The sequence below is a fragment of the Megachile rotundata genome, chromosome 15, assembly GCF_050947335.1.
Source record: "Megachile rotundata isolate GNS110a chromosome 15, iyMegRotu1, whole genome shotgun sequence".
Lineage (NCBI taxonomy): Eukaryota > Metazoa > Arthropoda > Insecta > Hymenoptera > Megachilidae > Megachile > Megachile rotundata.
In genome coordinates this window covers 13,082,782-13,105,658 of record NC_134997.1, presented here as the reverse complement: position 1 = coordinate 13,105,658, position 22,877 = coordinate 13,082,782, and the positions used below count along the sequence as shown (strand labels likewise).

Here is a 22,877-nt window from a genome sequence, read left to right as displayed (position 1 = left end):
AGTTAATTTTTTGTCAGATTTTTTCCGGCAGTCGCTTTCCGACTTTTCTCCGTTTCTTTCGTAATTTTTATTTTCTTCGTGTAGTACCAACAATCCCATCCGTCGGTATTTTTCTTTCGCTTTCACCTCATCTTCTTACTGTCCTCGTCGTTTCTTGCGGTATTCCAACACAAAGAAATATCTCCTTTGCCGGTTACGCCGGAAAACCCCGTTCCACGGTTTGCCTCAGAGGAAAAACGAAGCCAACTTTATGACCGTTATCCGTTTTCGTTGCTGGATAACGAGAATTGTTTACAACTGCCATTAGAAAAATTGCTGCTTGTCTTAATTTACGGCTGGAATTAAACCTATTACCTTGATGCAACTCGTTACAAATTAAATCTGCATTTTATATCCGAAGATTGTATAAACGTGTCTGAATAAATTGTGTAAAGGTCTCAATAAATAAATTTGTATTTTTCTCTGTTAGTTTCATATTCCGATTCTATCGGCGTCAGCAGACAAGACGTCGATTCATCGTGCACGATAAAGTCTGGATTGTCCAAGATCTCATAATATCCGAGAATTGTTCGAATATCGTGAGATAAAGTTCATCCTTTGACAGAGTTGTCTGTTCCATTGTGGAACCATATAGAATTCCAGAAACCGACAACAGCATGAATATGGATGGAGTTTTCAGGGAAATTCTACGGAACTTCGATGAATCGAAAAGTTCGATCGTGTGTCGTTTCGTTTGAAAATATTTCAACAATAGAACCGGGGGCAGCGCAAATAAAAGTTGTAGAAATATTGAAATCATATCGTTGCAACAAAGATATCGTTCTACCCTCGATTTCGCCATTCACTCGAATTATTTCTTCCGTGTTTTTACGTTTCCGAATTTCATCTCAATTCGCTACGCCCCGTTCTCCCGTTTACCTAACTTCTATTTTCTACGACTTTACAAACTTCCCAAAGTCAATTTCCCGCTCTTCCCTTTTTCTATTTTTCCCTCCGCCTTCGTGCATTTCGTAGAAATTGTAGACGTCGCGTTATCGAGGCTGTATGCTCGGAAGAATTTTAATTATCCGACCTTCCCTCCTGCTGATAACGGATTTTAAGATTATAGGAATTTTGAAGATAGGTTCGCAATTATCGAGAACGTTCAGCATACAGTTGCTTAATTACAAGTAAATCCCGAAGTGGAAATGTTTCTTCGTAATAATTTACAGGTCGATCAGCGCTGATTCGTGGGAATTTAATATTTGGAGATCTAACTTGTGCACATTTAATGCGCTGTGATTTAATCCGTGAAAATCGAACGCATATCGTGGGAATTCCGCGTGATGATCTAACTGCAGGAAATATAATCCGCTGTGATTTCATTCGTGAAAATTTAACGCGTGGCGACGTAACTCGTGAAAGTATAACGCGTGGAAATATAGCGCTAGCTCGAAGTGTGAAAATTCGTGAAAATCTAATGCTTGCGAATGTTACGCGTGAGAATCTAACACGTGAAAATTTAACGAATGGAAATCCAATGCATGCAAATGCAACGCGTGAAAATTCAACGTAGGTAAATTTAGCGCGTGGAAGCTATGTGTAGAGGTCTAATGCCAGAAAATCTAATGTATGAAAATGCAACGCGTGAAAATCTTATGAGTGGAATTCTAATGCATGCAAATGCAACGTGTGAAAATCTAACGAGTGGAAATCTAACGCGTGGAAATGTAATGCATGTAAATGCAACGCGTGGAAATCTAATGAGTGGAAATCTAATGTATATAAATGCAACGCGTGAAAATCTAACGAGTGAAATTCTAACGCATGGAAATGTAATGCATGTAAATGCAACTCGTGGAAATCTAATGAGTGAAAATCTAATGCATGTAAATGCAACGCGTGAAAATCTAACGAGTGGAATTCTAACGCATGGAAATGTAATGCATGTAAATGCAACTCGTGGAAATCTAATGAGTGAAAACCTAATGCATGGAAATGCAACGCGTGAAAATCTAACGAGTGGAATTCTAACGCGTGGAAATGTAATGCACGTAAATGCAACGCGTGAAAATCTAACGCGTGAAAATCTAACGCGTGGAAATGTAATGCATGTAAATGCAACGCGTGGAAATCTAATGCATGCAAATGCAACGCGTGAAAATCTAACAAGTAGAAATCTAATGCATGCAACTGCAGCGCGTGAAAATCCAACGTAGGTAAATTCAGCGCGCGGAAACTACATGTAGAGATCTAACGCAAGAAAATCTAATGCATGCAAATCCAACGCGTGAAAATCCAGCGCATGTACATTCAATGCATAAATATTCAGTGCGTGGAAATCCAACGCAAGGAGATTCAATGCATGCAAACCAACGCGTGAAAATGCAACGCATGTATCGAAACTTGCATAGAAATCTAACGGCAAGAAAATCTAATGTAAATCAAAAGACCCACCACTCGGAAATCTAACGCAGTGATTAATACTTGTTAGAACGATTTTTCCTAACATAAAAGTGTGTATCGACAATCAATATGTTTCTCCACGGAGTTGGTCATAGGTAATTGAAAACGTACGTAAATCTTTAGCAGTCGATATAGGAATCGAAGGAAGCAAACGGAACAGCAAACTCCACTCTTTTCGTGTCGTGTCAAGAAGCACTTAAGAAAGCCGGCAGTGACGTGCAATCGATGGCTTACACGACGTCAGGAACTTCGTACACGAATCGGCCAATTCGCTGTTCTCCGATGTTCGTTTGTAAAGTGTCGTTGGGCGTACGTATGACACGCTGCCACGGCAAGGATAGAAGGGAACGGAGTCACGCGTAAACCTGACAGGCCAACATTTATTCTGAAAACAAAGAGATTTGTCTCGAGCGAAGTGAAAAGAATCGCCCGAATGCATCATGGAATTTAATTTGAATTCCGCATTTTTCAGTGATTTTTATTAAACACGTCTCGAAATTCCTGGGAACGTGTTCGGAATTACACGTGGCTTTGCCTTCTATTGTCAAATAAATTATACGAGCGCAACAGTATTTCTTTTCTTTCCTTTCGCTCGGAGATTGCGCGAAATTAAAAACTTCCTGAACGATTTTGTTTCACGGTGTTCGTAAATAATTCGTCGAAAACTGGAGTTAATTAGAAGGAAAATGTTTAAATTGTAAATACATTATTTTTGTAGGAGGAAGGACAAAATGAGACCTGATTTCAATACATCTACTGGGTGTCTCGTAACTAGTGTCACTCATTTACGAGATAACCTGTATAGTAGATAATGCCACAATTAATATACAAAAATATTGCACTTCAACTTCATGTACATGTCACTACTCAACAGAGAAAAACTCTAAAATGTTACAGTACAGCAAAATTATTTAAGGGTTAAATAAGACAGTTAAATTGAAAACTGATATCGCAATTTGATCAACACAGTTCAAAAGCGGTAACGTTTTAATAGAAGATGGTCGATTTTCTATTCGCCGGCAAATAATGGATCATAAGAAAATCCTTTGGAGGGAATAGGTATGCGCTTCACGTGCAACGCTAATTACAGCGAGCGAAGATCGAAGGGGTGGAAAAACGGGACGAGTCAATGGAGTTGCGTGCAAGGGAAGCTGGCGTCGCTGATCCTCGTCGAATCCTCCTGGCTCTACAGGCTGGAAGCGTGTACGAATTATAATTTCCGGGCACGCGACAGCAAGCCGATCCTACGGATTACTAGCAGCGACAGTGTGGTCAGCCGAGCATGCACACCGAGCGCTTGTCGACCAAGGGGTTGGGCGAGGGGATCGCCGGTTCGTACCGTGAATTTTAACCAAAAGGGGGATTTACCTCTCGCCACTCTCATTGCACCCCAGTCTTCACCTTTCCGCGCCGTAGAATTTCCGCTCGATAGCCGAGCTTTGATTCACCGTCTACCCTCTTCATTCTTGTCATCGACGAGGGAAAATTCTCCAAGACAATTTCCTATCGATTATCCGCGTTATTTCCAGATTTATCCTAGACGAATTTCTTGGGTAGCCGAAATTTTTGATTTATTCGCGGCGCGATGCAATGTCGATATAGTGTGTGACGATAGAACGCGTGACGGTAGAACGCGTGACGATACCGTGCGTGATGATGGAACGCGTGTAGATACCGTGCGTGACGATACGACGCGTGACAATACCATGCGTGACGGTACGACGCGTGCCGATACCATGCGTGACGATACGACGCGTGACAATACCATGCGTGGCGATACGACACGTGACAATACCATGCGTGAGGATACAACGCGTGCCGGTACCATGCGTGATGATACGACGCGTGACAATACCATGCGTGGCGATACGACGCGTGCCGATACCATGCGTGGCGATACCATACGTGACAATACCATGCGTGGCGATACGACGCGTGCCGATACCATGCGTGGCGATACCATGCGTGCCAATACCATGCGTGGGGATACGACGCGTACCGATACCATGCGTGGCGATACCATGCGTGCCAATACCATGCGTGGGGATACGACGCGTACCGATACCATGCGTAGCGATACCATGCGTGACAATACCATGCGTGGCGATGCGACGCGTGCCGATACCATGCGTGGCGATACCATGCGTGACAATACCATGCGTGGCGATACGACGCGTGTCGATACCATGCGTGGCGATACCATGCGTGACAATACCATGCGTGGCGATACGACGCGTGACAATACTATGCGTGAGGATACGACGCGTGCCGATACCATGCGTGACGATACGACGCGTGACAATACCATGCGTGGCGATACCATGCGTGACAATACCATGCGTGGCGATACGACGCGTGCCGATACCATGCGTGGCGATACCATGCGTGCCAATACCATGCGTGAGGATGCGACACGTGCCGATACCATGCGTGACGATACCACGCGTGTAGATACCGTGCGAACCGATACCATGCGTGCCGATACCATGCGTGACAATACAACGCGTGCAAATACCATGCGTGAGGATACAACGCGTGCCGATATCGTGTACTTAACCTGTATTCTTACAACTTACAAGAATAATATTTTGTCGTTAAACACCCACATAAGAAAGGAATATATAATACTTTGACAATATTGTGAAGTAATAATAATTTCATTTTTCTTGTACAACATAGCCGATAACTATGGAACATAGAGTAGACACGAGATGGTTTAATATATCATAAAATTATGAATCGTGCAAAATGCCATGAATAGGACATCGTGATGAGGTATTGAATTCTGTCCAAAAAATAATTTTAAATCACGTACGTAGAATTTAAATGCAAATTTATTTTTGGAATTACTGGGAATATGAAAGTAGAAATAAACATTCGGAACAATCTGGTACAGCATAAATAGTTGAAATAATATTCGCAGCGATGGAAGAGAAGGATTTATTTAATAATTGTTATATGCCAATATATTGCAAATTCTTTTGTTCTGTTTCAATATGTTGTACGATATCCTTTGTTAATTATTATAGAAATTGTAACTGCGATCTTTTGACGTCAAAGACAGGTTTTCATTTAATTTCCGGAGAATTTCATTATCTCCGGCAAAGGTTTAAATGTCGTACCTTTCCAAAATATGCACCTCGTGTTAATGTGATATTAAATTAGCGATCGATTAAAGTAGTAATAAATCGATGTAGAAGCGAAAGTATTCTTTGCTGAGCATCATCGAGAAGCGCTATAAAACAAGAGAAACTCGAAGAAAGAATAGAATTCCCTGCAACAGGATCTTCACTCTTTCTTTCTTGTTCAACATGCAAACACGGCGTTCTTGGACGGTTGTTTGCGTTCTCGAGTGCAACTTGTTGCGATTCCCAATTTCTTTCGCGAGCTCTTCAAAACTTGTCTCGAGTTATTCTCACCGTTAATGTGAATTACATTGCAAGTCCGATCACGGACAAAAGCGACCTAATTCCAAACACGATTCTGCGAGAAGGTTAAGATTAATATTATACATCAAGTCTATTTAAGAAAATGAAATCGAAATCGTTCGCAATGGCACAGAATATGGTCTCAGAGACACGAGTAGGTCAAAAGCGAAACTGTTCCCTGCTCAGACATTCGGCCATAAATGTCCCGATCTATTCTCAGACACGACTCGCTAAAAGGAGCTCCATTGAATCGTGAACTTACTCGATCGCCGTGGTTTCTCAGAGAACCCGGAAACAGAATACCGTCAGAAAAGTTTCTTCCGCTAAGCAGAATGTCTTTCTCCCCATTCGAGGAACAGAACAGCCCATTTGCGGGCTGCGATTGACCCGGATAATTGTGCCGGCGAAGCACGTCGTAACATTATGAATAGATTTCGCTCGAAGGTACTCGAAGCGGGAACAGCTAGTGTCTTGTGACGGAAGAAGTATGACGAGGTGGAATATAAGATGGCGAAACCCGAGAGCTTCAAGGTTTAAGCGCTGAAAAGGGCGGTAATGAACGCTTAATGAAGTATGGACAAATTAAGAAATCGATGAATACGGTATATCGGATTGCGCTGGTACATAACACTGGACTACAAGTAGGGTTCAGTGAGAACTCAACGCATTGTAAAATTAATGAGAACTTAACTTGTCAGAAATTACGAGCTGATCATTCAATGCATCGATATATTAATGCTCGAGAACTTAACACTCTAAAGTTTTGTTGAAACAGGAACTCAACGTGTCAAGAACTCAACGCAGCAAGAACTCAACGCAACAAGAACTCAACGTAGCAAAAACTCAACGCAGTAAGAACTCAACGCAGTCAGAAAGTCAGTGAATCGAGAACTCAACGTAGCAAGAGTTCAACGCATCCAAAATTTGATGTGCAAAGAACTCAACATTCTAAAATTTCATCGCTTTAAGAACTCAACGCGTCGAGAACACAACGCAGCAAGACCTCAACGCAGTCAAAAAGTCAGTGAATCGAGAACTCAGCATAGCAAGAGTTTAACGCATTCAAAATTTGATGTGCAAAGAGCTCAACATTATAAAATTTCATCGCACTAAGAACTCAACGCATCGAGAACTCAACGCAGCAAGAACTCAACGCAGTCAAAAAGTCAGTGCATCGAGAACTCAACGTAGCAAGAGTTCAACGCATCCAAAATTTGACGTGCAAAGAACTCAACATTATAAAATTTCATCGCATTAAGAACTCAACGCGTCAAGAATATAACGCACCGAGAACTCAACGCAGGATGAATTGAACATGTCAAAAAGTCAATGTACCTAGAATTTGATACGCGGAGAATTCGCGACGTTAAAATGTGAATGCACCGAGAATTCAATGCGCCGAGAGGTGGAGATAGGAAAATTTGAACGTGGGTAGGAACGCGCGGCGATACAATGTGTCAAGAACTCATCGTATCGAGAATCGAATACGTCAAGAACAGTAGGCGGCGTAAATTGAACTAACGACGATTTATATTGTGAAAAGGTTCGAGTAGATCATTTTAAACATTCGAAATAGATCTCTTTCAGCAGCCGCGCTTGCATGGGTAGGAAGCGAGAGCAACGAAAGGTACTTTCGAGGCATAAATTAAGCCGCTATTAATGCCACTGGCTGAGGCACGAGGATAACAAATCGAGCATATAAATCATCCCACTCTCGACTGGTTACTTACTCGTGCACCATTTAAAATTCATGCATTAGCTTCGTTAATCATTTGGAACGCGAATGCTATCGAAACAGACGAAGAAGCTTAACGGTCGGAAGATAAATCATGTTTCGCAATAAAAGCGAAAGAAAACAGGTGGGAAAGGGATATTTTTCTTGCGATCACGCGAGGCGTTTTCCAGCGTTCGGGAATGCACGCTCACGCGTGTCGGCGAGCGCGCATGAATATTCAGGAATTAGAAGGACGAGACAAAGGGAACGAAGGGAGGAAAATGTCGGTTGGGAAAAGTCCTGGTTCAGAAAATGCTTCAGAAGTTACCGCGTCCGCCGTTTTCACATCCTCGCCTACTTAGTCCCCTCTTCATTCTTTCCCCTCGTTCTTGCCTCTTGTTTTTTCTTCTCGTCCCTTTGCCGTGATCCCAGCGAGACCTTTTCAATTTTTCTACCGCCTCGCTCCGGTTACCGCTCGTGTTTTAACGACGACGATTATTACTCGCTACAATACATTCGCGCACCGGTGCTTTTGTTTAACGCGCACGCGCAAAAAGTTCGCCACCCTCCTCGACTTCATTAACGGGGTATTTAATTAGCGAACGAAAAGATCGTTTCGGCGAGTAGCACGAGGTATTCGATCTCGTGCGAACGTTCGATAGATAGTCGTTAGAGTTCCGCTCGCACGCGAGAATATATCGCGTGATAGAAAACTCGTTAGCCGGGTTGGTTTAGCGGAGGTATCAATTTCCTTCGTGGCTCTGAACAGGATCGATTTTAGGGACACGATAAGCGGGAGCCTGGCGTCAAATCATGAAATTCCGTGGACGGCTTAATTGCTCGAGTTTCGGATTCTATCAATCAGCCCACGCTAATTGGGCCTCGTTATGCAGCAAATTAGTGGTCACTATGCCCGGCAAGATGGTAAATCGAAACGGGAAGATAGCTATTTCGTTATCGCTGTCCGGGACTGTGCCTTGTCATTAGTCCGTTCACGTTACACGTTAATTAGCGTCTAATCGTTCACGCTGCACGATGAAATCGTCAGAAAACTTTACATGTTCCCCTCGCATAATTGTCGACGATTATGTCTTTCATTAAACGCTTTCAAAATAGTCTGTTCCATATTTCACATAATTCAAGAATAAATCACTTATATTAATTTCAATCACATTTTTTGAAACTCTTTTTTTAATTTTTAAGAATAGCACAATGGAATTTTTATTAATTATAATTAATTCTTGAAATTAGTAATCGTAGAAAATGTGAACAGATACGCGACAGTAATGCAGTGGTGTTTTATAACTGGTTGACGCCAGCTATAATGGAACCTCTTAAAAGACGATCGAGCGTCATAGAAAACAGATCCTAACGAGGTCCCGAAGGAAATCTCGGTGGAGAAATAACGACGTTGTCACTGGCTCATGCTTCTTGATCCAGCTTCGTCAGACTATTCCCGGTGGATTCTTTATTTCCAGCAACCTCTCGTTTTATCGACTCCGGTGTGCTTTTTCTACAACTGAAGTGATTTTTGTTTCGTTGCACCGCGTTTTCAATCGCTCTAAACCGGAGGGTATATGCGGGGAAAGAATGGTTGTCCCGAAATAGAACTGATCGAAACGACGTTATTACCGGAATAGTTGACTAGTCCAGACACATTGTTAATCTTTTAATCGAAGGAACACGGTTGTTAGGGTGGCGCAAGCGGCTGGTCGAAGAGTCACGCAATACCATTGCTAATAAATAGTTCGACAGGGTTTGCGTGACTTTTTGATTGCGATAGAGAGAGAAGGTTATATTTAGAGAAACGCGGAGCACGAAACTCTGTCACGGAAAAAACTCCGTACGGAAAGTTGAAATCGGTAACTCCGGGTGTCCGAAGTTCGTAGGTGGAAGTTTGAGTCGGAAAAAGCTGCTTGAAAAAATGTGTTTCCAACGGGATTTATGTGTACGTGAACATGTACGAATAAAAGCAGAAGGCGTTGTATAAACAGGATCAACCGCGAAAGAATCTAAAATTAATTTTATTCGAGTGAAACTGTTCGGTAATCGTTTAAGTTCAGGACATATCAGGATTTTTATCGAAAGTCTGCATTCAATAGGCGCGAATATATGTAACCGTTTCATTTTAAACGTCACCGTTCTGCATTTCGAGCGGACATCTTTTGATATCGAGGGCCTGGTCAATCGATCGGATCAGGAAAAGTCATAAACGGAGCGAACCTTTTATTCTCGCGCACCGCATACTTGAAATTCCATCTCGCCGTAAGAATACTTCGCCTTGCAAGGTGCATTCGAGGGAAATGTACTTGGTGCGTGCAGTGACGAGGGCGAGGGGAATCCATTTGAAAAGCAAACTTCATTTGAATGCGTTCAATAGATAGCATGTATGAAGGTATGTACCAGCGATCGGTATAAAATCATGCCGAACATCAATCGATTCTTTTCTCAGACGTCGCATTCTGTTTGTTCAATTCCTGATCGATAGTACTCATCGTTTCGATCGAGCTTGCATCGGAAAGTTCAGCTATGGGGTTCTTTCGAATGGAAGGATGTTTGACTCAGGGAGAAAACCTTTTTTCTAGACAGCTTCACAGCTAATTATTTCTGGGACGTTAAGACAAGAAAATTAAAATATAACCTCGTTTGCAGTCATCTTCGACTTATTATTAGAATCGAAATAAAAATTCAACTGCATTGAAAATACGAGTCTGGTTTATCACATTGTATCTATAGCGTCATGATGACGCACGTTGACTATGCATACAATTGAACAAATTGAAGAGTATAAATTTGATTAAAATTGACGACGAAGTAGAGTGCATCACGAAATTCAAAATAGTGCAAACTATGGGGAATTAAGGGTGGTCTTTGTTAGATTATTTGGTCGCTAGGGAATGCTAGTATGCTAGCGTTGGAAGGAAACATCGAAAGGAAAGCAATTTCCAAAGTCGTCGGTAAGCGTCCCCGTCGGATTACGAGGACGAAGGGCTGTTTTAACGTAATATCGGCCAGGTTCCCGCTAGAGGGTCATACAGCCGCGATACGAGGTCGAGAATCGGGTGTGGAAAAATCCGTGCGGCAACCTCGAAAACCAACCCCCTGAGGCTGGATTAAAGTAGTTTACATCGCGAGCGATGTAATACATACGAAAAGCGGGTCGCCGAGGACCGAAAAGTTCGTGGAATCACGTAAAACGACAGGGGTTGGACCGCTTTTTCGCGGATCACGTTCGCGACTTACTGCCTCCCGGACGGGTATTATGGGGAAAAGTCGCCACTTCTCCTTCTCCCTGCTTACGAGTTGATCTGCTTCTCGACAGTTTTTTTTTTCTGCGGGATCGAACTGTTATCGAGCGTTTACGTGTCCGATCAGAGACGTACGAACCGGATTTAATATTAATCGAATATCCAAGTTTATTAAGCTGGAAATTTCGTATCGGACATAAAATGTTTCCCTCGTTCGAAAAGATCCTGTGAATTTTGAGCGATGTTAGAATACGAGGAACAAGTAGCGAAGTGGCAACGCGTAAAGTACAACACTCGAGAAAGAAACCGGACGAGTAGATTACGAGAAGAGGAAATAGGAGAGAAGGACGAACAGGGTCTCGTGAATAGGGTGGCCGTCAGAAAGGCGACAGAAAGATCGAAGATAAGAAGGATCCTCGTGGATAATCCCCTGGGCACTTCTGGAAGATAATGCTCGGTCCGACGTAGCTCTGTCTCTCTGATGAAGGAATTACGAGGAATCTTGACGAGGAAATAAATTGAAATAGTTGAGAGATGAGCAAGGGATTCTTCATTTAGAATCGCGTCGCCCCGACGCTTTTCATCGGCTTCCAATCGCGAGGCGCGTAGTAAATTAGTATCGGTGGCCGTAATACGTTTCCACTGGCACGATACTTCGCGATGATCAAAGTCGAACGAAAATTCCTTTAATGCTACAAGAGGCAACTTTAATGAAAAATTTTGCTCGTACCGGTTCGGAATCGTACGGTAGACTCTTTGGAATTTTAACGACACGTGATAACCGAGTTAATCGATTCGTTCGCATTACCGTTCCGTTTTCCCGAGCGATCTATTCGAAAGTTTCGAAAGTTGCGTTTCGATCTGAAAAACTCTCCATCAAAGAATCGGCATTTGTTCTAGCTCGAAGCTGTGAACACTTTCCAAACTCTCCGTCGGTGAATTAGCTCTTTTGAAGCACTTTCCGTTCGTCTGGCAATCAGCGATCGAGAGATCGAGACAGGAATTCGAGTTTCCTGGGGAAATAATGGAGCCAAAGCAGCTGGACGCGATGGAAAACGAACGTGCTCCATTCTCGCGTACACACCATCTCCTGGGAAAGCAAACACTCGTCTTCCCCTGTTCCCTAACGAGACTGGACAATCTTTAACGAGATCTGGCCTTCCATTTGCGACGTCGGTTTGTGCATCGACGCAGCTCGAGTCACGACGTCGAAACAACCGCAATTACGTTATCAAAATATCTCCTCGCCAACATCTGCGCGATTTGAATAAAGTCTCTGAAGAAATATTCTCAAGAACAATTCCAGTCAATTATTTCCATCGAGAAAGCTCTCCAAACTTTTCGCCCTCTCTCTTCTCGTCAAAGAGCCACATATTTTACAACCGTCTGATCCATTTCTTCCCTCAAAGCGCACCGCTTAAACGATCGTCGCAGTTTCATTTCATCTCAAAGATCTCCACTGTTCTCTATCGAACTTTTGCGACGGACAATTCTGTCGAGAATCGCCCTTGGTTATGACCCACCTTCCGTATCGTGGTCGCTGACGATTCAATTTTACTCGGCCACGGTTACAAATTATCGGACGAGAAACGCGAAACCCTCTCTCTCTTCCGAATCACACTTTGCTCGCCACGATTCCTTTTCTTTCGAAAGAATTTGAACCCCAGTCAAACACAAGAATTATTGTAGTTTCTTTCGGTGTCGATTTCACGGCGATTATATTTGGAGGAAGACGAAGAACGGGATCGGTTCAAGCAACATTTGACAACGGGTTTTACTTTCAACGAAAACCGAATGCCATTGCGGAGCCGCAATACACCTGGGACTGTTATCGAAATTCGATCTTTATTTGCTCTGTGCATTACAACTAGTTTGCAGAGTGCCGGTTGCTAGGGAATATCAGGTTATTCGGAAGTTGGTAAACCTGAACGGGAGTGGATTTAAATTGGACCTATAAATTTGAGAAACCCGCTGCAACGGAGAGCCGATAACTTCGCAGCTTCTTTCGTCGGTTGTCTTAAACGACAGGGAGCAATTATCGAGGAAATACAAGTAATTGAACTCGGATGAAACATCTAACGTTATTCGATATTTCGGAGAACAGGGCCGCTTAAATCGCGGCGAAAACGCTGATCCACAAAATGTGTCAGAGATTCCCATCAGCTTCATGGTCACGACTCGTATCTAGCCATCAAAATTGCGAACCCTTGTCTAACTCGTTGCTCGCTCTCTTTTTCTCCGTTTCCGACGGAATTGTCTCTCTGTACCTAAAATCTCGCAGAATTCGCAGAAACGTGGCAGTGTCTGGCTGAATTTTGAAAGAACCGAGTTCCGCGAGAAACAAGGAGGAAAAAAAACGTAAAGTCCACGAGAATGCTCTTGACGCGACACGAATCACCCGCTCGCGTTCTCTTTTCCTTTTTCGTATAACTCTTTGTGTCTGTTTCTCTCCGTTCGTTGTTTTTTCATTCGTCGACGAGTGGAGGAACGTCAATGGGATCGAGTTTGACGATTTACGCGAGCTTTCGCGCGATTAACTGGCCGATCGAGTTTACGATACACTCGAAAAATCCGCGCGAAACGCGGTCAAACATTTCACGATTGATGCTTCTTGCCGATCGATCCAATTTCGATGGGAACTCGTGACACGACGTTGGACAATCGATACGTTTTTCTCTACCGGGACAATTTTCCGAAAGATCCATTTGAATACGTTAAACGTTCCCTGGCATTTTTACCGAACTAGAAATCAATGCTATTCGAAACAATTTTACCCCCGTCGAAATCACTCAATTTGCTGCGTAATTAGCATTGTAATTTTACGCTTGATTGCTATATCAAGTTTCATTGTAATGATTAACCGAAGTACCATGAAGTGTGTAATACAATGCAACGCGATATTTCAGCTTAATCATCGTTAGAAATTCTGCCGCAATAAATAAACGTATTTTTGAATATCGTTTCGGACGATAAAAAATTAACGCGGTAAGCGAATCGAGAGTACGCTTTTCTTGTTTCCTTCCTCTTTTAATTAAATTCAGTCAACGTAGCGGAGGTAAGCATAATACGCGCGTAAAAATCTCGAAGATAAATGAAGTAACAAAAAGCTAGTAAAACGAGTCCGCAGGGCAGGAACGAGGAAACAATAGCGACGATAGTTTCCAGAAACGAGGAAAAAAGGTGCCACCGTTCCTGACCGCGAGCTTTATTAATTAAGCTAAGTACACGACTTTCGACCCCAATCTGTCCACCTCGCTTCAGCTCGTGTCGACGCGTGATCTCGAGAGCTCTTGCTCTGTTTGTATTTCTGCAAATAGCTGCATACATTTCCATAAATTTACAATTTATACGCGATACAAATGATAGACGAGGTCTCACGAAAAAGTTTCCCGTTCGAAAATTTCGCTTTCAAATTGAATTTTCGGATTCTACGTCTGGGTATCCAAGATGGCGACGATTTACGAGTTAATTCTCGATAAATACAGTGTTTCGCTTTTTGCTACATCGAATACATGCTGTATTTTAATCCCTCTGATATCAGATTCGAAGCTCGAAAGGTTAATTATAGCCCGAAGCATCGGATCCATGCAGAGTAGCTGTAATGAATATGAATTTGTTTGAGTAACACGAAAAGTTCGTTCCGTAGAACATGCTCCTCGTACAGCTCTCGTATTTTAAAGATGGATCATTCCGGTAATTGTTTAGAGAATAAAAGATGTATTCAACATTTTTTTTGCAAGTAAGTAGAAAAAAATTGAAGCATTCTGAAGATTATTGTATTACGAATATTTCTATCATTAAATACATAAGAAGCGTTTTTCCAGAGCCAATTATGAGCGTCTTCTGAAGTACAGAAGAAGTTTTACAGCAAGAAATTTCTTCAGGAACTTGAAAACAGTTTTTGGAGTGATGTAATTAAATATAACGGACTCGCGCTACTCACGAAGTAGAATAAGTACGTTCGCGGTCAGACATACCTTATACCCGATGCATGGTGCTCTCTTGGAACAAAGTTAGCGAACTCGCTACGAATGTAAAGGTAATTTAAGGTTTACAGGGTTCATTTCAGGCGGGAAAGAAAATACTCGTACCACCGTGAAAATTGTGCACGTGGTTTCCGTGGCCGACGGTACGAACACTTTGTTCCTCCTGCGTTCCCTGGGCGCGAGTACAATTTCATCCTTCCATTTACAGTTAAATTTTACCTCGTACGAGACCGACGAAAAATAAGAAGCTAGAACCGACGAGTAAGAGGGAGGATGATAACGATAACGGCGAAGGTAACGGTATTATTATCTGAATATAGATGCAACGTTCTTTCGATAACCGTGTAAAAGAATAAAAAATGCAAAAAGCTTTATCGGCTTCTACAACCTGCTCCTTTTCTCCTCCAATTGCTGCTTCTGCTCGAGGAGCCTCTTTCCCGTTCATTCATCTTGTATTCCTATTCTTCTTCTATTCTTATCAACTATTGTTTCACGGCCACCATCTTCGCTAATTACAACTGTTTTATTCGGGGACGATATTTGCAACTTTTGCGATCAAACAGAATATTTCTGTTGGGAATTTTTTTCCTGTCAGAACTAATGTAACATTTGTTGTAACATGCGTTAGGATGTCATAAGCGAAAGGGGATTCTCGAATGCTAAATCGTAGGCGCAATTATTTCGATTTGTTCGGAATCGACGCGCAGGTTGGCCCGCGTATGTACATTCGTCAACGAAAACGTGTATGCGTTCCGCGGATTTGCGGTGAACAGTTGAACGCTGTTATCGACAAATTATGACGGAACAGCGTGGAAAGCACGAAAACTATTGTTAAAGAGTGACGTGCATCCCGTGATACAGCACAAAGGGTGCCGATGAGGGACGCATCAATCACCGGCGTTGATTGCGAGGTTTTACCACTTAAACCGGCGCCAAATAACGGGCGTTCCTGGCATCAGCATTAATTTTCGTAACCACCGATCCCGGTAGAATACACTGCGGCGCCACACGTGAGGGAAAAGCCGGCGTGTGGGTAACGCCACAAAATCCGTTCCCGATGCACTGACAGAAAATAAATATTGCTTTGATCGAGGAACTTTTATAACCATCATGTTCGAATGACACATTTTTATTCGGTAAAAACTGTACGAGCGAATTCCGGGCTTCGCATTCCGGCCGAAAGAATCTCGATAAAATCGAAGGCGTATCGACGTTCCTCGATCACGTTAATACTCGAAATTAATTCTGAGGAACGCGGGTTATATTATGCATGCGACGCGATTATTTGTCCGTCTAATTAGTAATCATCCGTAGAAACGTATCTCTTTTTTCGACGTGAAAAATTATGCCTCTCGGATAACATGATGGTGGTAATGAAGCGTCGGACAAATTGAATGGACCACGCTCGAATCGACGATGATATTCAACGCACGTTTTAACGGGCAGGGGAAAAGTGAGAAGCGAGAAAATGAAAAGGGGGCGGAGATAGCATTCAGGGTGAACTTCGGGGCGACACAAATTAGCCTTCCACCGGCCCGGTATTATTATCGGGTAATTAGCAACATTCTGCGGCGATTTATCGAATCAGGTTAAATAGCGACGTGCGCTGGAAATTAATGACGCCGATTTTCAAATCGGTAAGCACTTCGTTATCTGATTCGACTACGTGACATTTATTCATGCTTCCCTCATATTTTTTTACCATATTGCGCATCGTCTGTTCGTCGATTTATCTCGCTACTCAGAGAATTTGGGATTTAATCAATCTTTAGAGCTCCTCGATGCAAGCAAATAGAAAAGGTCCGATCGTATCTCCTTAGTTTCCGTGGGATTAACAATGAAACTCGTTTTAAATTCCGAATCGAGAGAACGTACATTCACTTTTCACTCCGGCCATGAATTCGTGCTAGAGTTTTCCAGGAGCGGTGGGAAAGGAAGGAAATTCAAGTGGATTGAAATTGAAGATTATACACGGACCAGGAAGATTCTCGTAAGAACCCATAAATAAATTGCGCCAGCCAAAGGAATTTAATTCTGGAGAACGCGGCGGTTGTTTCGCGATTGCATCGTACGCGTCTGAGGGGTAGTTTTGTGCGTGAAAGAGCGGAGGCTTCGGTGGGATCGTAGAAATCTCGAAGCCCGGAGAGAGTAGCTTTCACGCGGATAAACAGAAAAAGCTTGCGTGCGGAAAGAAACAGAACCGGGCGCCGTCTGAGCGAGAAGGGGTTGATAAAGACGCGGGCGAAATGAAAGGGGTCGTGAAACGAGCCGGAATGAAGAACGAACAGCGGGATAAGAAGAGAGGCAGCTGCAACAGCAGGTGTGTAAGGGGTGGTACCGGCGGAAAGAAATAGAAATAGAAGAGGCGGAAAAGGGTGAAAGGAAATGGTGAAAAGGCTGGCTGAAACGTAGCCAGTGTCGGCCGCTCTGTCACTTTGCAAGCCAGATCTACTTCCACGGCCTGGATATATAGACTTTGAGAGAGTGGATACGGTCTGCATTAAGTTTTGAATAATTGGGAGACGCCGACAGGTCGAGGACTCTAATGCACCGCCGACGAAATTGAGCTTATATACGCCGCAGCCGGTGAAATTGCATTTAAAGTTCGTACGTTGTTTGAGATCCACTCGAGCCTTCTGATATTTCTCCGAGAATAATTTCGTTAATTGCTTTGCACCGTGTTGGAGTCTGAAGCCTCGATCGACTTGCACGTTTTGGGACATTCGGTCTATAAAATGAATATCGGTTATTCGATCGATATCTTCGTTGACACGGTAGAAACAATCGTATTTGCCAAGGTGCAGAGAACATTTTACCGTGTAACTGCAGTTTGTAATTCCGAATTATTTACATCACTTTCCTCGTAAACTTTTCTCCTCTAATTATTTCAGCGGATCGAGTAACCCAGCGGAAACCAGATACAGTAAGACTCGCGATAATATTAATTATGAAACGTTAATATGTACCTGGATTAACTTTTCACTGTAACCCGGTTTGTAATTACCGGTACAATTTTCGTACTTGCTTACTTTGTTCAATTTGTAATTATTCGAATTCGTCGAATATCGCGGAATGGCCAGACACGCGAGACTGCCAGTTGTTATGAATTTCTACGCTTCAACTCGCAATTTCGAATTTTCTGATTTTCTTCCGATTGTAATCATTTAACCAGATTGAGTTCGTGAACTATCGCAATAGAAACCGTGCCTGGCACGACACACGATAATATCCGTCATTAAGACTATCAAGGTTTTAATATATTTCGCTCTAGAACTTTTTCTTCTTCGCTGTAGCTTATCTACGTTTTTGAATCTAAGTTTTCCAAGTTATTTTCTTCGGCTCTAATTGTCCGACTAAATTAAATTGTGCTGCTCGCCAGCGTTCGAAAAAGTCCTTTGTACCGTATACGAAGAGAAGGGCAATTTGTTAAACGTTCCGATTTTCCGAGGAAGGACGTCGATAGACTTTAGACAGAGAAAAGCAATGCCGTCTGAAGGACGCGGGATCGAAATTTTCTGGAAATTTCGCCCGGTCGTGGCGCACATAAATTCCAAAAGGGATCGACGTCGATGCAAGGAGAGAACATATCGGGGAGCGTCGATGTCACGACTGGCGTCGAATCCCTTCGCCCACGATCCCGAAAATGGATAAACCGGAGAGAGGTTCGATCAAGACCGAGTGATTTACCACGAAGGACTTCTGTGGAAGCCTTTTCAGAAGCGTAGAGAGACGTCTGCGTTCTCCATCTTACGTATCCAGCATTTTACATCCGATCGGCTGGGAAAAGGGAGGCCGACACATCGGGCTACGTGAAAAGAGGGAACCGGCTGAATTTTATTTTCCTCCAGGGATAATCCTTTAGCGGCAAGAAAATACCTTTCGGGGCTTCCACCGAGAATAAAACATTCGAACGAAAAAATTGTCCCGTTCCAGTTCAGAATCAAAACCTAAATGCAACGTGTTTGAACAGAGAGAACTATCGATTCCTCGATAATAGAGCCGCGATAAGTAACTTATTAGAAACGTTAGGATCGTTTCGAGAAGGTATTCTCCGGGTGTTGGAGAAACCAGTCAACAGGGCAAAGTGATTTCGCAGACCAAGAGAAATGATTGGAAGTCTCGTCGTTTGTGAACGAGAACAGGCTGCTGCTAACCCGTTATCGACTTTCCATCAACGCGTTGGTCACTCGAACCCGTCGAAATACGATTGGCTTTTCGAACGGCTGCTGCGTTCCCCTGACGACAGATCGTTGTAATTAAATTTCGTCGTTTAGGGAGGGGCTGGGTCAATTTTGCATTTAAAACACTGCCACCATACACGCGTTTACGCTTAACCGGACTTGCTCCTACTGAAATTATTGTGATCGGACTCTGATTTAACTTATTGTCGACCTATTTCAATTTTTGTGACTGGGATATTTGGAAAAGCGTGTTTTCTTTAACTGTATAAGCATCCTCAAGTTTCGTTGAAGTTGAGTATTCGATGAAAATATTTGGTATTTCTGAAACACGAGTAGTGTTCAAATTACGGTTTGAAATTGTATATTCACTTGGCTATCGAGTAACTGCGTGAGGTATCAGTTCACACTGTTATCGAATCGTTACTTAGAAGCTTTGATAAGATACAAAGTATACAGGGTGTCTCACAACTCGTGTAGCTCGTGGAAAGGGGTTGTAGAGGACGCGATTCTAAGCAAGATTTCCCTTTGCAAAAATGGGCTTTGAAGCTTCGTTTTTGAGTTATTAAAGAAAAACGCGGACCAATCAGAGCGCGAGGATTCGGCGCCAATCACGGCGCGCAGTCGCGAGAGCGACGCCTTCGAGCATAATGGCCGACTGGGCGTAATCCTCGCGCTCTGATTGGCCCGTGTTTTTGCTTAATAATTCAAAAAGGAAGCGTCACACACAATTTTTGCAAAGGAAAATCTTATTCAGAATTACGTCCTCTACCACCCCTTTCCCATGTCTTGCACAAGTTTCCTAAATTCATAACATAATCACTTATAACGTTTCGAAGATTTTCATCAAGCAACATACGAATAATTACCCTTCAGAAATAAACCAATTTCTCATTCGATTCTTGTCATCCTTGAAAAGTTCATTACATGTTCGACTCGATGAAGCTACAGTGAAATTTCTATCAGGAATGTTTCGAAAAATATTGAGTATCTGTCCCCGTAATGGACAAACAAGATGACAAGATCTGTCGATGTTCAATGAAAGCAGTGACCCGAAAGTCTCGCGCTGTTGATCTTCGCTCCTGAAGACTTGTCAGTTTTAGGGTGTAAGGAAAAAGGGTGTCGATAGAGTTTGACCATTTCGGCGCGTGAAAGAAAACGAGACAGGATCGGTAAGCGGGTGAATACGTCTGAAAATTAGCTAGCAGCTCGAGCACTTTGTGTAGAGTTACTTTCCCATTCCCTTTGCTCCCTTCTACCTTTTGCACGCTGGCTGCCCCTCAATGCGACTGCCAACCCGTCGACGGAGTACATATCGCGGTACGTTCGTCCATTATTCATGACATTATTTTCCACCTCGATAACTAACGCGATCGACTTTCCGGGAATCCTGGTGGCTCACAAATCCGTCCACGGTCCGACTCCGGCTGAAAAATCTATACTCGTTTTCGGTTGTGTCTGGCTGTTCGCTCGACGACAACACATTCAGTCTGATTTCCATTCGACAAACATGCCCGTAAGTGTAATTGTGGCGACTGCCTCGGTTTTAATCATCGAAGATACGCGGATAAAAAGCTTGATAAATAATACGTTTATCGGTGATTTTTGAGGCAAAGTTAATCTTTGAACGTTCGGCGCTCGATAGTCGATGAAATGTACGATTAATCGTTCGGTATATTTTAGTACAAAAGAGAGAAAGAACGATCATAATACCCGGATTTGCCCGGACATTCATCGATTTCCCGATTCGGCTTTATAATTCGACGAAATTGGATTCGCTGATAAAACTGCATCCGTGGAACGCGACCAGTCAGCCAATGATGAAACAAATACGTATTATGCTCGCGCTAAATATCGAGGAACGCGATTGATTCGACAATAGGAAAAACTATAATCGCTGAAACAACTGTAAAGACTCGAAAATACCGTCCGTTGTTGGTCAACGTTTCAATTTCGTTCGGTTGCCCGAACGCGGCTTCCGTTTGTCAATTTCATGCGACCTCTCTCGAATTCTCTTTATCCATACCGCTATCTTCTATTCTCTCCTGATCAACCTTCGCCTCTGTCGTTTCTCCCCTCTGTAATTTGCCTGAACAACCCTGGGTAATGGGGGATAGCGAACGCAGTATTGCCAACTTTGGTAACTGCTAACAGGCCGGTGTGCACGGCCCATCCAGTTAGAAGCTGCCAGCAATTATCGAGCCACCGTTGTCAAAAGGCCATTGATTGATTTGCCGATGCATCGAGATACATAGTTTCCACTCGAAGGCCTTTCAACTATCCTCGAATAACCACTGTGCTTTCATTGATAACCGAAGACATCTTTGTTGGCTAACTTATTGCCCGCGTGATTGGTTACCTTTCAATCTGTATAATTGCCACGAGGATTCGTCGCTGTCGTCTTTATTCGGGATTAATCCGGCGAACAACGATTTTCAATTAAATAAAATCGTGCCGCTACCGTATTATAATGCCGCGCGTTCTATCGCCACGCATACATTACGGAAATGTTCCCCGTTTCAAATAGTCGAGCACCGATACGAAATATAAATAAATTATGATCTATATTTCGGCCATTGTGCGTTATTACGCAAGCGTTATCCGAATTGTAATAATGTCGCATAAATATATTACGCTTTGAAACTGTGTACACGGTGTATCGTTATGCAGGTCGAAATTTATGATTACAATATTGATGATCATTAGGGGATTACCAATGAAATTTCTGCTAACCTAATAATTAGTTAACCTGAAATTAACCGTCTATGTTCTCTGAAAGAAGACACATGGAGAACTGACGAAATTCGAGGCACTGTTTCATTTCGCCTCAATTAATCGATTGTCCGAAATTTGAAAGACACTCGGTGTTGGCACATTAAAAATCCAATTATTCGAACGGGCAGACGCCCACGGAAAATACCCCGAACGGTGAAATTCGACTAGCTAGAATCTGTTTCTGACTAATTCGAACTATTTAATTGGTAGATGAAAATTAATCATGGAAATTGAACGCGGACAGTTTTGAATGTTAAACAGATGCTTTAGATGCTGCGCGAGTAACGCAATTGCGTATGTTAGACAATTCCGAATTTTGTTAGGAAAGGATTTCAGACTGTTAAACGAAATTTGTTTAAGTGAAGATATTCTTTGAATATGCAGATAATTTAGTTTTTCCGGATTTAAGTCTTCGCACGTAGCCGCGCAATAGTACGTTCGATAACCATACTAAATTCCAAGTAAATATCGAATGCTGAATAATGCATGACCATGGATGTTTAATCTCAATATTAAACTGCAATTAAATATTGAACCACGCGTCTCGCCGTGCACGTAAACCATCCTAGCACACTTATGTATTCATACTACCGATAAACGATTTTAAATTGCCATGAATGTTCAAGCAGGGAAATTGGTCGAATATACAGAAATAGTATCGCGTTTAAACGAATACCAGTTAGTAGGAAAAATTCCTGCGAAACTTCTCCGTAAAACGATGTAACGGCGGAAAAAAGGGGCGGTATAAAACGAGAGAAAAAAGGGGCAATAAAAACTGAAACGCTCGTATGCATCATCGATCCGATTCTCTATGATGATGCAACGAATCAAACGAATATAAATTCAAAGTTCCCTGGGATGAGTCCGGGCAAACGTGATATAAACGCTGATTCCCTCGTACGCGGTTCTTGCACGCGTAAATCTCACGATTTACGAGCATGGTTGCAATGTTCAGAAAAGATGGCCGAGCTGACTCGAGAAACATACTGACGCGTATTCGAGCTGAATATCGACACTGACCACGTCGTTATCTTTCCATACGGCTCCAAAAATCGAACAACGTGACTTTATTCCGAGCGTGTGGAAGTTTGCGATTACTTTGC

At 42.7% G+C, this 22,877-nt stretch overlaps 1 protein-coding gene across 4 annotated transcripts in view; it reads left to right on the top strand.

The window, feature by feature from the left end:
* LOC100882037 (disintegrin and metalloproteinase domain-containing protein 10) overlaps nt 1-22,877 on the top strand; it is a 120,314-nt gene that overhangs the window by 69,126 nt on the left and 28,311 nt on the right. The gene's annotated exons all lie outside the window — the stretch shown is intronic.